The sequence below is a fragment of the Sturnira hondurensis genome, unplaced genomic scaffold (genome assembly GCF_014824575.4).
Source record: "Sturnira hondurensis isolate 20B ecotype Veracruz unplaced genomic scaffold, ASM1482457v3 Scaffold0017394, whole genome shotgun sequence".
Classification (NCBI taxonomy): domain Eukaryota; kingdom Metazoa; phylum Chordata; class Mammalia; order Chiroptera; family Phyllostomidae; genus Sturnira; species Sturnira hondurensis.
This window is the reverse complement of record NW_028090025.1, coordinates 5,655,165-5,673,936: the sequence shown is the minus strand read 5'-3', so window position 1 is coordinate 5,673,936 and position 18,772 is coordinate 5,655,165.

Sequence of the window (18,772 nt, the reverse complement as noted above, 5' to 3'; positions counted from 1 at the left end):
ATAGCTCTTCCATACAATTGTAAATACTTCACATCACCCCTCCCAGATCTTAGCCCACTTCACAGTCTCCTGAACTCTATTACTGTAGTGGTTAACTCTATTCTCTCACACACTGCAACTATTTACTATCCTTTACTCTCACTGACCTCCCACAACCTCATGGCTTCATAACTCCAATTCACAATCCATCCCTTCCCAACAAGCATCTTATATTCTTCCTATCCTTTATTAAAAGTGGCTAGTTGGTGGATGGTCACGGTTGACACTATACATAGCCAAAGGATCTTGCATCTATTCTCTACTGGCTTCTACTGTAAATATCATAAAATACTCTCCTGCTGTCATAAACCATCTTGCCTTCCCCCCAAAAAGATCACACAAAAAAGAGTAAGTGGAAGCAGTGAACACCAGAATACAAACTGGAAGAGGGAACCCAACTACAAAGGAACCACAGAGATAACAACAGAAGAAGGTGAAGGAGGGAGTGGAAACCACACAAACCTCAATCCAGGATCTATCTGGAAACAACACTAAACAGTGGAGAAGCTACCCGGTACAAACAACTGAACAAGAGCAAAAGAGAATCCTCAAAACCTTGTACACACTGAAGAACTAGTTTCAGAAGAACCCGCCCTCACCAGTACAACAAAATACAAGAGAGGGTGAACACAGTGACCATCAGTTAACAAACTGGTGGGAAGGACCCACAAACGAAAGACCCAAAATGATCAAAACCCAAAGACAAACACAGAGCCAACTTAAAGGACAGGCCAAGACCAGTAAGCATGGGAGATCAAGGAAACCACACAACTAAATCTCACATGTATTCTACCAAAGAAGTTAAAACCATAAACCCAGGGATCTAGAACAGAAAAATTTAAGAAGCTGAAAGTAATGAGAAAAGTCTGACAAACAATTGTAAGACAAAGAACCAATCTCCAAATGAAAGGGAAGGAGGAAGCCTCAGAAAGAATGCTAAATGAAATAGAGGCAAGTCAGCTATCAAATACTGAATTCAAAGCACTGGTTATCAGGAAGTACAATGAACTCATAATGAGCTACCAGAAACTACAATGAACTCACTGCAAACTATATCAACATGAACAAGGGAATAGAAAATATCAACAGGGGCCAAGAGGAAATGAAGAATACAATTTCTGAATTGAAGAACACAGTGGAAGGAAGCAAAAGCAGGATCAATGAAGTAGAAGATCAGATCAGCGAGTTGGAGGACAAAGTAGAAAAATACCTGCAGAAAGAACAATAAAAGAAAATGGGGCTCAGAAAGAATGAAGAGAGATTAAGAGAAATGGAAGACAATGTGAAACATAATAATATTCAAATAATAGGGATACTAGAAGGAGAAGAAGAAGAGGAAGGGATAGAAAACTTATCTGAAAAAGTAATGATAGAAAATTGCCCTGATTTGATGACAGAAAAAGTCACAAAAATCCAGAAAACACAGAGAGTTCCAATCAAGAGGAACCCAAAGAGGCACACTGTTGTAGACCGCTCTGCCTGGTTTTAGGAATTCTATCTGTACCCCTTGTGGCTAAGGGCGAGGGGCGACCTTTAGAGTACCAGCCACAGGGGACAATGCCTGTCTCTGGTAGCAAATGCTGTCTCAGTTTCCTCTCCTTGCCCCCAAAGCTTGGTCAGAAGTCAATGAAGGTTAAGACTCCTCACAGCGGGTGGCAAACTAAGTCAGACTCGATCACTTGGGAGGCCTTCATGGAAGGACTCGGGGAAGGGGGGGCTACAACAAAGAGCAATAGACTCTCATCCCCTGGCTTTGACAAAGCCCGAGTCCCCAGGTTCTTTGGGAGAAGCTCTTCCTGGCTCTAATCCCCTTAAGCCTGATTACCTGTTGGGGAGAGGTGTAGCTCCTTGCCTTGCTAGAGCTTGTCCTGGGGAAAAATCTGGCATCACAAAGACTTGCTGATAAACCTGTGAAATCTGCTCTGCTAAGAGTGCTTTCATTCATGTAATAAGGTTCCAAGTTGAAATGAGTATGTCTCCCAAAGTTTCTGCAACTCTCTCCTGACAGACACTGACTCAGACTCTGAAGCCCTCAGATATCTTTGAAATGTTATCTACTGTTTGATCCTTGCCGCCCTGTATTCCTGTGTATTACAACCCAATAAAAGGCTATGGAGCAGGGGGCTCCGGGCCTTTTTCTCCTTGGAGAAACTGGCTGCTGCTGGCCTTTGTCTCCCCTGAGAAACTGGCCACAGCCCACTCCTCCTCCCCAAACAGATCTCAGTATGTCTCGGCCATTATTCACTCTCCTTCCGTGGCACCCGGGGGGACTTGAGAGAGAAGTTGCTGCCACAGTTCACTTTAAGGCACATCATCATTAAAATGGCAAAATTCCAAGACAAAGAGAGAATTTTAAAGGCAGCAAGGGAGAAACAGGCAGGAAGTAACATACAAGGGAGCCCCAATAAGGCTAGCTGCTGACTTCTCAATGGAAATGCTCCAAGCAAGAAGATAATAGCAAGAAATATTCCAAGTAATGAGAACTAGAGGCCTACAACCAAGAACACTTTACCAGCAAGGCTCTCAATCAAGACAGAAGATGAAACAAAGAGCTTCTAAGACAAAAGAAGTGTAAAAGAATACACCTCCACTAAGTCAACTCCCCAAAAGATCCTAAACGAATTGCATTAAAGAAAGGAAGGAAAAGAGAGAAACAGAGAGGAACACAGGTATAAAAATGGCGATGAATAAGTACCTATCAATAGTAACCTTAAATGTAAATGGATTAGATGCTCCGATCAAAAGACACAGAATAGCTGAAAGGATAAGAAAGCATGGCTCACACATATGCTGCTTATAATAGATTAGACTTGAAGGGCTAGAAATGAATTTTCCAAGGAAATGGACAGGGAAAAAAGCTGGGATAGCAATACTCGTATCAGACTAATAGACTTCAAAAAGGAGGCCATAAAGAGATACCCAGAAAGTCATTTTATAACACTCAAGGGAAGAATCCAGCAGACATAAACATTGTAAATATATATGCACCCAACATAAGAGCACCCAAATACATACAGAAAATCTTAGAAGACTTCAAGAAAGATACTGACAGCAACACAATTATAGTAGGGGAATTCAACATCCCACTGTCAAAAATGGACAGATCTTCCAAACAAAATATGAACATAGATATTGTGGCATTGAACAATGCCCTAGAGGAAATGGATGTAACTAATATATAGAGAGCCATTCAGCCCAAAGAAGCTAAATACACATTCTTTTCAAATGCACATAGAACATTTTCAAAGATAGATCACATGATAGGACACAAAACAAGCCTCAACAAATTCAAGAAATCATACCAAGCATCTTCCCCAAGGAACTGAAAGGAAATCATACCAAGCATCTTCCCCAAGGAACTGAAACTAGAAACCAACCCCAAAAGAAAAAAAAATACTCAAAATCATGGAGATTGAATAGCATGCTATTAAACAATGAATGGGTCAAGATTGAAATTAGGGAAAAATTAAAAAGTTTCTGGAAACAAATGAAAATGAACTTACAACAACCCAAAACTTATGGGATGCAGAGAAGGCAGTCCTGAGAGGGAAGTTCATAGCAACACAGAACAACAGAAGAAGATAGAAACATTTCAAACAAACAACCTAACCCTGCACCTACAAGAACTGGAGGAACAACAACAAGGACAGACCAGAGCAAGTAGAAGGATGGAAATAACCAAGATCAGAGCAGAATCAAATGACAGAAATACTAGAAGTACAATTCTAAGGATAAGTGAAACCAGGAGTTGGTTTTTTGAAAAGATAAACAAAATTGACAAGTCTTTAAGAAGGATCATTAAGAAAAAAAGAGGAAAGACCCAAATAAACACAATCAGAAACGAAAGAGGAGAGATTACAACTGACACAACAACAATACAAAGGATTGTAAGAAATTACTGTGAAGAACTGAATGCCAAGAAATTTGAAAACCTAGGTGAAATGGACAAATTTCTAGAAAAATATAATCTTCCAAAAATCAATGAAGAAGAACCAGAAAGCCTGAACAGACCAATAACAGCTGAAGAAATTAAAGCAGTAATCAAAAAACTGCCAACACACAAAAACCCTAAACCAGAAGGTTTCACAGGAGAATTCTACAAAGCATTTAAGGAAGAGCTAAACCCTACCCTTCACAGACTATTCGAAAAAATCTAAAATGATGGAAGACTCCCAAACTCTTTTAATAAAGCCAGCATCATCCTGATCCCGAAACCAGATAAAGACACAACAAAGAAAGAAAACTTCAGGCCAATATCGCTGATGAACATAGATGATAAAATCCTCAGCAAAATATTGGCAAAACACATCCAACAATATATTACAAAGATCATACACCATGACCAAGTGGAATTCATCCCAGGGATGCAAGGATGGTTCAATAGTCACTAATCAGTAAATGTAATACATCACATAAACAAAAGCAAAGCCAAAAAACACATGATCATATAAATACATACAGAAAAAGCATTTGTTAACGTACAGCACCCATTTATGTTAAAAACACTGAGCAAAGTGGGAATAGAGGGAGCATTCCTCAACATAATAAAGGCCATATATGTAAGAACTATAGCCAACCTCATACTCAATGGGCAAAATTAAAATCTTTACCACTAAGATCAGGAGCAAGACAACGTTGTCCATTTTCACCACTTCTATTCAATACAGTATTAGAAGTTCTAGCCATAGCAATCAGATGAAAAAGGGAATAAAAGGCATCAAAATCAGAAAGGAGGAAACAAAACTATCATTGTTTGTAGGTACCATGATAGTGTACATGGAAAATCTGATAGACTCCATCCACAAACTGCTCAACCTAATAAATGAATTTGGCAAAACAGCAGAATACAAAGTCAATATCCAGAAATCAAAGGCATTTTTGTATGCCAACAATGAAACAGCAGTAGTAGAAATCAAGAAAAATATCCCATTTTATATAGCAAAAATAAATATATAAATAAATAAAGTACATAGGAAATAATCTAATCGAGGAGGTAAAAGACCTGTATGCCTAAAACTACACAACACTGAAGAAAGAAATCAAGGAATACACAAACAAATGGAAACATATACCATATTTGTGGGTTGAAAAATTAACATCATCAAAATGTCCATACTACCCAAAGCAATTTACAGATTTAATGCAAGACCTATTAAAGTACCAATGGCATATTTCACAGACATAGAGGAAACAGTTCAAAAATGTATATGGAACTATAAACGACCCCCAATAGCTGCTACAATTTTGAAAAAAAAAATGAGCAAAGTAGGAGGGCTCACAATACCTGATACCAAAATGTATTACAAGGCCACTGTAATCAAAATAGCCTGGTACTGGCATAAAAACTGGGACATGGACCAATGGAACAGAACAGAGAGCCCAGAAGTAAACTCAAGTCCCTATGGTCAGTTAGTATTTGACAAAGTGGGCAAGCATAAAACAGCCTCTTCAACAAGTGGTGTTGGGAGAACTGGATAGCTACTTGCAAAAAAAAAAATGAAACTCGATCACCAACTTACACCATACACCAAAATAAATTCAAGGTGGATAAAAGATTTAAATATAAGCCATGACACCATTAAAGTCCTAGAGGAGAACATAGGCAGGAAAATCTCAGATATTTCACACAGCAACATTTTTACTGATATGTCCCCTAGAACAAGGAATATAAAGGGAAGAATAAACAAATGGGATCTCATCAAAATAAAAAGTGTCTGCATGGCTAAAGAAAACAGTATTAAAATATAGAGGACCAACTGTATTGGAAAACATATTTGCCAATGATACTTCAGACAAGGGTTCAATCTCCAAAATATACACAGAACTTACATGACACCACTCTAAGAAGACTAGCAAAACCATTAAATATTGGGCAAAGTACCTTAACAGTCACTTCTCCAAGGAGGACATAGAGAGGATCCAGAAACACATGAAAAGATGCTCAGCATTGCTGGCTGTCAGACAGATGCAAATTAAAACCACAATGAGATGGCATTTTACACCTCTCAGAATGGCCATCATAAACAAAGCAACAAACAAGTGTTGGAGAGCTTGTGGAGAAAGGGGACCCTAGTTCACTGTTGGTGGGATTGCACACTGGTACAACCACTTTGGAAAACCGTATGGAATTTTCTAAGAAAACTTCATTTTGATCCAGCAAATCCAATGCTAGGATTATATCCCAAGAACCCTGAAACACCAATGTAAAAGAACCTATGCACCCCAATATTCAATGCAGCACAATTTACAATAGCTAAATGTTGGAAGCAACCTAGGTGCCTATCAGTCAATGAATAGATCAAAAAACTATGGTACATTTAAAGAATAAAATTCTATGCAGCAGAAAGAAAGAAGGAGATACTACCCTTTGCAACAGCATGATGGAACTGGAAAGCATTATGCTGAGTGAAATAAGCCAGGTGGTGAAAGACAAATACCATATGATTTCACCTTTAACAGGAACCTAAACAACAAAACAAACAAGTAAACAAAATATAACCAAAGACCCTGAAATACAGAACAGGCTGACAGTGACCAGAGGAAAAAGGGGAGGGAATTTCAGGGGAAAAGGGGAAGGGTTTATAGAAGGAAGTGTGGAGGACACATGGGCACAAACTAAGGGGGGTTGAAACAGGCTGGAGGTGGGGAGCACTCAGTTGTGTGGGCTGGGTTGGGAGTAAAAGACAGAAAACTGCACTTGAACAACAATTAAAATAATTTAAATTAAATAACAGTAGATTTATTTTCAACAGATAGTAAGAATATAATGCATCTAGATTCCATTTCATTCTAGAATTAATATAACTTTAATGTGGTTAGTAAAAATTGGTTAGAAACAAGAAAAATAATAAAACTGAATTCAGGAAGAAATGAGGCACAGTGAAATTGCTAAAGATTTTTCTTCAGGAACTCAAAGAGGTGACATTACTTTTGAACCAATGTAATGAAATGTATTGATGGTTTAATATATTAATAAATTGTCATATTCTGAAGCTAAATTATAGTATAAAATGTTATAGAGGAATACACCTTAGAAATCATGTCACTTCCAAATGTAGCACCATGTTTAAAAAGTATGGCAGATTCTGGGCTCAGTGCACACTGGTGTTGGGAACCGCCCTGCCTAGTTTCAGAAGCTGTAAACTGCCCCCCCCCCCATTAGCTAAGGCTGAGTGAGTGACCTTCAGACCATAAGCCACTAAGGAGACAAAGCTTATCTCCCTGGTGGGGGTGCCTCCTCTGACCCTTTCACTTCACCCTGCCTGGCCCCCAGTGCTTAATTGGTTAGCCAGTGACAGGTGAGATTCCTTAAGTATGGGATGACCTAAGACAGGTGTGATCATGGGGAGTCCCCAGGCAAGGACTTGGGGAGCTATAGCAAAAGAGGGTGATGGACTCTTACCGCTTGGCTTTGACATGGCTCGAGTCCTCTTTCTGTCTGAGAGAAGTCTCCTAATCTGTTGGCTGCCTTACTTCCCCTGCCTGACTTAAGCCTGAAACAATGACAGAGGCGGTGCAGCCCTGTGCTAGAAAGGGTGGGTTCCCTGGGTGATCAGGCCTAAGAAAGAATATATAAAATCCTGTGAAACCCGCTTTGCTAAGAATTCTCTCAATTAAATGATAAGGGTCTGAGCAGGAAATGAGTTTGTTTCCCAAAGTTTTGTAGCCCTTTAGCTAAGAGACCCTGACTCATATTAAGCCCTCATAGTTTTTTGTATGCTATCTATTGTTTGATCCTTATTGCCTGACAATGACTAATGAGCTTTACCTGTATTCCTGTGCAAAATGAACCCCATAAAAGCCCACTGAGGAAAAGGCTCTTGGTCCTTCTTTTTTGAGAGATTGGCCACCTTTCATCCCCAAGCAGATCATGTCTTGGTGGACTTATTCTCATCTGTGGCAGCTTGGGGGGGTGGGCCCTATGGGAGGAGGATCCCCACACATTGGGATGAAATTTTCCAGTCTTATAGCATAGATAGTATATTTCAAGGAGACAAAAAGAGTTGTAACACAGCTGCAAGAGAAAGCACCATTCCTTCAGGTGGAGAGACTGACAGGCTTCAATAGCACTTTCAAATGCTTTCCCAGGTCCACCTAAGGCACTCTTTCTCATATTGATTGAACTCCAGCCACTTCACTTCTATCTAAACCCTGCACAATAACCAGGTACAAGGAAACCACACCATTGAAAGAAAGAGAAAATTAAAATGAAAACTTGAGTTAAACCACAGTAATCCATTCTCAATCCCTACCTCTATAGTTGGACTGAGAATGAATGAGAATCTGCATGGAAAGCCACAGACAAGTCAGAAGACAATTGTTTTTTTCTCTTTTTAATTTTAAGCAGATACCTGAAACTTCTGGGTGCCCTACTCAACAGAGGATCAATCAAAAGGTAAATTCCCCCTAGCTTCTGTCACACATGCCTCCTTTACTTTATCATTAATTTTTCTTTAAAATTAACTAGTAAGGCTGTAGTAAAATTGGGGCTTCTTTTTTAGAACATTTTCTCAAGCATATTAGGAGGTTTCTAATATTATTGCAATTGCTTATATAAAGAGACACTTTGTGATTTCTATTAATCTCGGACATTTAGCTACAAAATACATAGTTATTCTATTTCAGGGATGTTGATATTAAGGCATCCACCACCTTTAGCTTGTCATTCCACACATTTGGAACAATTTAAACTGTAAAAGTGGCTTGGTCTAGTTTTATAATCTTACCCTACAATAAAATAGGTGATAAACTTTAAACATGGAGGAAGTGTGATGAAATGTAGGTACTAAGAAGTCATATTTTCCTAACAATGAACTCAGTTTAGTGAAGGCATCATCCTTCCTTAAAGACAGTTGGCTAATGCTATAGTCCCAGTTTAGAAATGTATACTCAGCTGGATGACAATGTGTGCATCAGCTGCTGCTGGGTAGGTGCACTTTATCTTCTGCTCATTTGGCCAAAGCATATGGCGCCTTCGTTGTTTTGAAATAAAATAGCACTGGGCATTCCTTCCCTGACCATTAGAGTCTCTGGAAATACATATATAAGCTTGGCTTAGTTTTAAAATTTAATAAACAGTGTTGAAATCGGGGTTTATTATAACTAGGCATGTTATAACTACCCTATTTAAAATGTGAAATTTATATTTAAGAATTATTATGCACAGTGGCAACATATTAATACTGACTTTATTAGCTCATGGATTGCTATGTACAATGAGTTATATAAAAAGTTGATTTTGTTCCTGCTGACATTGTTTCAACCTTGCAGTAATGTGAGCTGTAGCAAATCACATTTAACAATCTCTGGGTCTCTGAAGCTCAGCTTTTTCATTCCCTTGAAACACATTTTTAAAATCTTGTGCATTTTGCAAAATGAGGATCAAATGTCAGCATTTTAAGGAGCCTAAGAAAGTTAACCACTAATATGGATAAATCACAGCTTCATTTATTAAATAGATGACTTTGCTTAAAAGATGGATATTCAGGTAAAGATTAATTTCATCTTCAGAAGTGTGATAAAATACAATGATTAAAAAGGAGAGGGCAAACAGATTTTCTTTAAAAAGTAAAGCCACGCAAATTAAAAGCAATCACAAACATTTGGAGAAACTTTAACTGGTTGAACCATAGGACTATTTGGTCTTCATTCTTTATAATAACATTTATGTGAGATGATCATATTGACCAGTTGTATTTTCTAAGAGAATAGGAACTTTTCCAAGCAGTTCTTCTCGATTCCTAATGGTGTCAATTTAAATGGAATGCAAGCAAGCAGTGGCCAGTTACAGTGACATGAGAGAAAGCCCAGTTTAAACACTCTAAAGTCACATATTGAGGTAATAGAACCTTAAAGAAAGGTGGTTTTAATAAAGAATTCTTTTTATACTGGATGCATTTGTTTAGATTTATATTCTGTAGACTCTGATGACAACTCAATAATGATTGCTCCAGACCTCTGTATTAATAAGATTTAATATAGTAAAGTTTCCAGAAATGTGTTTTTTGAAATATTATGAGTCAGGAAATATTCTTCTGAAGCTGAATCTCATCAACAGATTTTATGAGTTTGAATTCAAAGAATTATATATAGTTTCTAAGAAAAAAAGACCCCAAAGCAAGCAAATTAGTTAACTAGTGCTTATGCGTGACAGATACGTATGCTAGAATGCAATACATCTTCTGTGAACCTTTTGAAGTTCACATTTTTGGAATTAATAGTAGAACAGAATCCATTCTGTTTGCAGATGTATTGCATTGTAATTGCCAAAGGTCTTGGGCTGAAATATTAGTTCTTTTAAAAACACACTACAGATTTAGAAATTTTAAATGGGTCTCTTAGATCATTCAAAAGAGGTGAAAAATTATATGTTGGAAATACGAAGAATTCAGTATGTATAGGGAAACTTCATTTAACAATGAGAATAAATTTATCATATATTAAAATCATTTTAGGATGTTTCCATAAGTATAGCTTGCTGTTAATACAATTAGTTTATGACCAGAACAGAACATTTGGAATAAATGTATTTGAAAAAAAAATCTCGTGTGATTTATGTGGTTATTTTACTTATTCTGAAACAATTTATTACTTCTATATTTTAATTTCAGTGCACTTTTCTGAAATTAAGAGAATCCATCTTATATCATCTGTGAAATTATTTAAAATTTAAAATTTTTAATAGGGATAAAATTAGTTCTTATAGCATAGTGCACACTAAAAATAAGAAACCTTTATAAGTTCTTAAAATAATGATATTTAAATTTGAAATTTCATACAAAAACATAAGAATAATTTAAGTGTATTTATTATGAGCATTCAAGTTTTAATATTCAGTAACATCAACCTCGCTTCCCATTTTTCCAAAATAATCTCTACATGTAAAATAGCAAAAACAAAACAAACCTTCAAATAGTGCATTCAGCCCTATAAAAATACTTTTATTTTTCTCATCATAGGGATATTGCTCTTTTCTTTGAGTGCAGACTGCTCTAAAGTAATGATTCTGCTCCACACAGTACTGAGAAGTTTGATTACTTAGAGTTAATCACATTATGGTTTCTTCTTAAAATACAAATATTTAACTTGTTGATTTAATAATGATGTGTGAAAAATGTACAAGATCAAAAGTCATTCTAGATACTGTGTCCAATAATAGTCAATTTAATAAAGGTATCTACATAACCAGCTTTTAATATTATGCAACTATAAGTCACTTAGAGCCATGTTCCAAGCTTCAAATTATTAGTCAAAATAGTCTAAATGAATATTGTTTAAAATAAAATAACTATATTCATAAATAAATGAAATTCAAAAAATAATAATAAGCTATTTACATATACAATAAAATGTATTTTAGTGAGACTTGAAATTAACGTTTAAAAATAAATATTGTAAGAACAGAAAATACTGAAACAAACTCATACATACAGGGAATAAACTCTTGGTCACTAGGTGGGAGGGACATTGAGGAATGGGTGAAAAAGGTGAAAAGGGTCAAGAACTATAAATTTCCAGTTATACAAATAGTCATGGGTGTGTAAAGTACAGCATAGGGAATATAGTCAATAATAGTATATGTAATAACTATATGTATGGTGTCAGATACTTACTGGACACTCTACTCACTCAGATGATCACTTCATAGTGTATATAAATGTCTAGACACTATGCTGTACACCTCAAACTAATAAAATATTGTATGTCAACTGTAATTGAACAATAAATTAGTTTAAAAGTAAAATTAAAACATAGTTTATTGACTGCAAAAATACCAAACTTATAGAAGAGATCCTTCTATAACTACAGCAACAAAAATTGTCTCCAATAAACTTGTACTTGTCAATGTGATTTCATAGTGGAGACTGTGGTTGACATATTACTATTTTCTGTATTTTAAATTACTTTTATTTATGTAAGTACATAGATTTTCTGACATTACTAATGTCATTATAATAAGGGCATTATTTCAAGAAGTGTTACGTTTTCTCAAGAAAAAAAATGCTGAGTAGCAGCATTCATAGTAGCAATGCAACTTCCATACCAGATTTCTCTAAGGAAATGCTTCCAGAAAAGTTTTTTCTTATAAATGATGTACTATAATGTTATGAACAGAATTTTACAACTAAAACGTCTTTCAGGGCTTATAGTCAGCCAAATGGTCTGGCTGTTTTTGACCACCAGAAAGAGGAGAGACCTGGAAATGATTAATTATTGATTACTTCTTTTACTCAGAAGTCTTAAGTTAACATTCTTGTACTCTTCCATCCTGTAACTTTTTTGTTGTATATACATATCCTTAGGTATATATCAGTCAGTATTGTTCTGCTTGCTTCTCTTTTGATCATTCTCTTCATCTCATCCATTACATATTTTTATAACTTGTATTTATTGATTTTAGAGAGAGATAAGAAGGAAGCGGGGAGGAGAGAGAGAAACAGACATCGATTTGTTGTTACACTTATATATGCATTCATTGGTTGCTTCTTGTATATGCCCTGACCAGCAGTAGAACCTACAGCCTTGGAATATCAGTATGATGCGCTAACCAATGAGATACACACTTTGAAAAAGCATCTATCAGGAAGACCATTTTGATTATATCACTTAATTTCAAAGTTCTTTAATATTTCATGTCATTTTAAAATTACATTTTACTGACTATGCTATCATAGTTGCCCCAATTTTTCCTTCTTTGTCCCCTTCCAATTTAAAGGGCTATGTACCATTGTCTCATTAATGGTTCCAACATTCACATTATCAACCAAGGAAAAATGTTGGTTTACTAATAGAGTGACATTTTGTGGAACACGCTGCTTAAAGCTTAAGTCAAAGAGAAATCTAAAGATGCGTCCTTTAATCCCTTCACCTGGTTATATAACCAAAAACACTAATCAGATATTACTATGGGGGTTACAGTTATTATAAAATGACTCTAAGTAATGAGATTATCCTCAATTATTCATTAGGCCCCTATCGCATGAGCCCTTAAAGGAGTAAAGGCATTTCTTAGGCTGAAGTCACAGAGATGTGACAGAACACAAAGGCAGAAAAACAGATATGAAGTGTAAGAATGACTCAACCTTCCACTACTGGCTTAATGACTTAAGAGAGAGGCCAGTGGACCAAGAAATACTGGCAGTGTCCAGAATCTGAGAAAAACCCCTGGCCATTAGTCAGCAACCTCAGTCCTACAACCACATGGAACTGGGTTTTGCCAAACACCTGAATGAGCTTGCAAGTAGATTCTCTTCTGAATGCTCCAGAAAGGACTGCATTTCTGGTGATACCTTGATTTTATGAAACCAGAGCTATACTGTACTTAGATTTCTAATCTACAGAACTATAAGAAAAGGAATGGATGTTTTTATTTCTCTAAAACAAATATAATCTTGGTGTTAAATATTTGAAGGCAAGGTTGGCACATTGAATCCCTGACATCAGACCTTGAATCACAGGAAAGCATTAACACACAAGGGTAGGTTCCGGAGCCATGAATGGGATAGTAGTCATTCTATAATGTTCTTTGCTTAACAATTCACTAATAGCAATGTATTCTTGAGGAGCAACCCAAGACAGTGTAGGATCTAAATGGAGTCGTTGAATTTAGTTTCAAATCTTTCCCTCCAATTCAATAAGCATTTAATTCATCTCCCTCCAAATTATTAGCTTATGCAAAATGTCTCAATTGTGATACTACCATCATAAATTGCTAAATATATTGAGTGTTTTAATATCAAAACCATACTGTTATCTAAAGCTTTCCTTTTAGTCCTTCATACTGCATGCATTTTAGTTCCATAGTATTATTTTATGTGCCTTGCAAACTATTTATTGTTTAATCAGTTTTCTGCTTTGTCTTACAGATCAGAAAATATACAGTAAATTTTTAAGAAAAATATTTAGGGTTTTGGAATCATATTTTCATATTGTTACTAATTTGGAAATGTAATTTTGGGAGGAACACTTTTAAACATTTTGCTTGTCTGTTGTTAATAAAGGCTATGCCTTGAAGTCAAATACAAATATCTATATCATTTTGATGCACAATCAATGCATAAAGTAATATGGTGGCCAGTTTTGTTTCTGTTGTCATATTTACTCTTTTATTTTTGTCATATATTTTCTAACTGTGAGAGGAAAACTATTGAAAACTCCCAATGATTATTTGGGAGTTTAGAATTTAATGGAAATTTTAAAAGTATAGTTACCTTCAATACAAACAACTAGCCAGTCTCCCCATCTGCTCACATATACCTCTCTCCAATGTGACAGAAGGAGAATTTACTGCCTCTAATGTAGATGAAAAGTTAGCTACATAATATAAGGAAATTAACTTATAAAGGTAATATTTTCTTATATTTAATTTTCTGTCCAAATTAGATAAGAATGACAAAAAGGACAATAACTGTAAATAAGTTTGTCTTGCACTGAAAATTTTTAATAAATGAATTCATTGTATAATATGATTAACTCTTAAGGGAGGACTAACAGAAAACTCCAACAAACAAGAAGCCTATAAAAATGGATAATAATAGACATGCAAAGCTAAAGCATATTTAGTTGCTCTTTAATATAATATATTGAAATGATGATTTCCTTTATGTTTTGGCTTTTCAACCAGTTAATATCTCCCTAACTCTAGAGAGTTATCAATAGAGACAGCACAGAACACATGAAGTGTTTTCAAGTACATTTTTCCAAAAACTAAAATGATGACTTTCATACAAACATATATCGAGACTGTCAAAATTTGTTTAAGCTATTTATGAAGGCATTGACAGGCTGATAAAGCTGGTTGAAAAGACAATTTGAATGACTGAATAAATATCACTGAAAGAAAAAATGCTGAAATAAAGTTATCAAGTTATAAATAAAAACTAGTTTACATACCACAAGACCGTATTTATAAAACCATATTCTTTGTGTGTTCATTGCAATGGAAAAGTAAATGGAATCTGTGTAGAAGCAGCATGTATTACATGCTGCAAACTGGGAGATTCATAAGGTTAAAAGTGTTTTTAGTAATTATTTTTAGGCATAAACCCAGTCTTGGTAGACAGATTATTAGTAAACAAGGATCCTCTCAGACAACCAGAACACGTGATCATCTCATGCATAAAACATGGAGACAATGGTTTTAGGTCAGGTTTGCATTGCCTAGCTATGAAACTTAAGTTGGGATAAATTTCTAGACCACCTGCCTTATCAAAAACAAAACAAAACAAAACAAAAACAAATAAACAAATAATAAAAAAAGAGGAATGACCTGGTAATCCATAGAACCTTTCTAGCTATCCTTCGATGATCAAAAGGTATGTGTACCTATTGACTGAAGAAGACTTACAACCTAAATTATTAATAAGAGAACCAAAAGAGGGCTACATCTTTTCTAACTCTCTAACATCATAAATAATAAACAATAGAGAAGTTGGAATACAAAAAAAAAAGGTATGAGCTTGGAGAAGAGAATAAGGGTGAGGGTGAAAGGATCTTACCAAACCTTTGGTTGAACAGCAGGTAGAAAGGAAGCTCTTGTGAGAGCTCTTGGAAAATTTTCTGCTCCTGCTGAAAAGTAGCAGAGGTAGCAGTAGTCAGGTGAGAGGACCATACAAGGAAAAGATGCCAAAAGATACCCTCCTGCCTTTTTATCCTCCTGCTTTCCAATTAATTACCCAAAATTCTCCTTCTGTCACATTGGAGAGAGGTATATGTGAGCAGATGGGGAGACTGGCCAGTTGTTTGTGTCTATATTCTAATCTACAGTAATGTTTTAGATTTGCTAATTGATAGTGATGAATCAAAGCCCAGTTTTTGAAGCAAAAGGAGTTATATAGAGATGTAAATATATGTCTATTTATAGATGTTTTTGGGTGTTACATTTTATATAATCTTATTCTTTGGGTCACAAATATTTTCCCACAGAGAAATTTTGTAACTATATATCTAATTATGGCCCCTCACATTTAATTTCTGTCCTTTATCTTAAGAAAAAACTATTAAAATAAATATTATATATTTATTTAGTGTATGTCTATTGACTATAAGCTTTATGAATTTAGAGAATATATTTGCTATCCACCCAACACAGAAAGATGCAATAAATGTTGGTTGAATAAGTGAATAAAAGTAATAAATGTTAATTAAATAAATTAATATCTGGCATGAAATTAATAGATTTCATAAAAGAAATAAAATAATTTTCAATAAAATTGAAATATGGGCTGCAACAATGATATGGAAAGTAAGCTGTATATGAAAAGAAAATTTAGACTAATTTTTCTTTTCTTTTTTCTTTTTCTTTTTTTTAATTGTTCAAATACAGTTTTGTGCCTCTCCCCCCCATCCCAGCCCAACACGCCAACCTTCCCCACCTCCCTCTCTTGTTGCCACCCCTCTTGTTATTTATTGTCCATGTGTCCTTTATAATTGTTCCTGCAAATGCTTCACACTTTTCACCTACAATCCCCTCCCTTTTCCCCTTTGGTCACTGTCAGCCTGTTCTCAATTTCAGTGTCTTTGGTTATATTTGCTTGCTTGTTTGTCTTGTTGATTAGGTTCCTGTTAAAGGTGAAATCATATGGTATTTTTCTATGTCACTAATTAGCGAGTAGCAGTTGTGAGAAAAAAATCAAATTTGCATTCATTTTAGTATTAGAAAACTCAAGAAATAGTTGGTCAACGTTAGACATTGGATAAAGCCAATATTTGTGAAATGTAGGCTCCACAACAGTAATATGAATATTTTTCTTTTAAAACATTTGAATTTGACTTACTTGCAGTTTATCTCACTATGATAGGAAAAGGAAGCTACAATTGTGTCACAGAAACTTGCAAAAATGGTGAGAACTGAAAGTAGAAATAACTAAAGCTTTGGTAATGAATGAAATGATTAAAGAACAAAGAGAGGAGTCAGAATATACAGAACCATAGGCGGTATCTTGGGGCTGAGGTTGAAATTTGTGTTACTGGTGAAGAACCCAGAAAGAAATTAGTCAAGGATTCAGATGGATTACATAGGCTAATGTAGGTTATGTATAAAGCAGCAAATAGTATTATGAAATATGGGTATTATTGGATTAAACATAAACATTCAAGAAATTTAGAAAAATATGTCATTGACTCTGAGAGAGAATGTTTAGTAATTGAGAATTTATAATCATATTATATGAAATTATTATAAAAACAGCAAATAAATTGAGACAATGAAAAATATTTCTTTTTGGCTGTGATTGGAAATGAGATGTATTTTCAGTGTAAGTAGAGGTAATGGAAATACATTCTAAGTACTTATTTGAATTAAATTTGCTTGAAAGCCCAGTGGGATGAATAGGTAGAGTAGGAACAACAGAATGGTGCTAGTCGCTCATCTGTGCTGTGTGTGATATATCATTTCATATGTGTTATGTGAAGTGCAGGCCACACTCTGAGTAGAATTTTTAATGTCAAATCCATTTTAAACTGTTAAATAGTTGTTTATCTATATCATAATTACCTGCACTTTAAATTTGGCTTCTCTCATGTTAGGTAGTTTACAATTAGAACAATGAATTTTTAGAATGACTGAAGTAACTACAAGGGGAGGGAAGATCTTACCATGTGTTGAGTACTCTACAAAAACAGAATTAAATATTCATTCATTGGTTTTGAGAAGAGAAAGTATCTGCGAAAGATAAAGGGGAGAGGGAGAAGACGTAGGTGAGGAAAACATGCAGACCAGGCTGTATGCAGTTCTGACATCTGTGAAGGAAGGAAGGGAAGGAGGTAGGATTGTATAGGAAGAACCTCAGCCTACAGAGCATCTTTAGGCCAGTGAGATGGAGCTCAGAAATAGCATGGATCTAATAAGATTTCTGTGCTCATCATTGGCTGGGAGATAGCTGGACAAAGGCTACCTTCAACATGAAAGCTATGGGTCCTTAACATGTAGAAGCTGGAGATTGTCAGTTAAATTCATTCCCCATATGAGGTTGTTCCCAAAGGAAGACAAGAGTACACCCTATGGTTGCCACTAAATAGGTTTATGGCATCGCTGATATTTACTTTCTAATGGGTGACCTGGTCATCTTAGGGTTCTTTGTAAAATACCAAGTTCTACAATGCCAAGAAAGCTGAATAATTTAGTTGCCAAGAACTATGGGTAAAAAATAAAAATTTATACTTATTCATAAATTTAAAACAAAATTCCTTTTCTGAGAATGGATTTCACAGGTAAATTGTGACATAAATCTATGTTTGCCATATCAGTATTTACACACAGAAATTTATCTTCAAAGTTCATTTTAAAATAATAATTTTTGTGACAATTTTAGCAAATGCTCCACTGACCTGGTTGGAAGTCCCATTAGTACCCTTTCCTATGTCATAGAAACATTCCATTTTGTAACAGAGAAGTCAAGGTTACAGTGGGAAAGCTATAAACATAATTAAAGTTGGGTTCCAGTTATCCCAGGAGGATAAAAAGAAAACAAAACCAAATAAAAAACAAAGGAGAAATAAATGCTGGGTTCAATTGTTTTAAAATACATGTGAAGTGGCTGCTGCTAGCAATGACAGTACTTGTGCATTTTTTGAAGGCTTCTTTGGTCTGTTACGTCACTTGGGTGAAAACTTAGAGATGTTTTGAATTATAAGTTCTACTTTTTGCCTTTTATACTGTACTCGGAAAAAAAGAAAACAAAAACAAAAACAAGCAAACAAGAAAACCCAGCGCCCTTCCCTATGATGTGTTTTT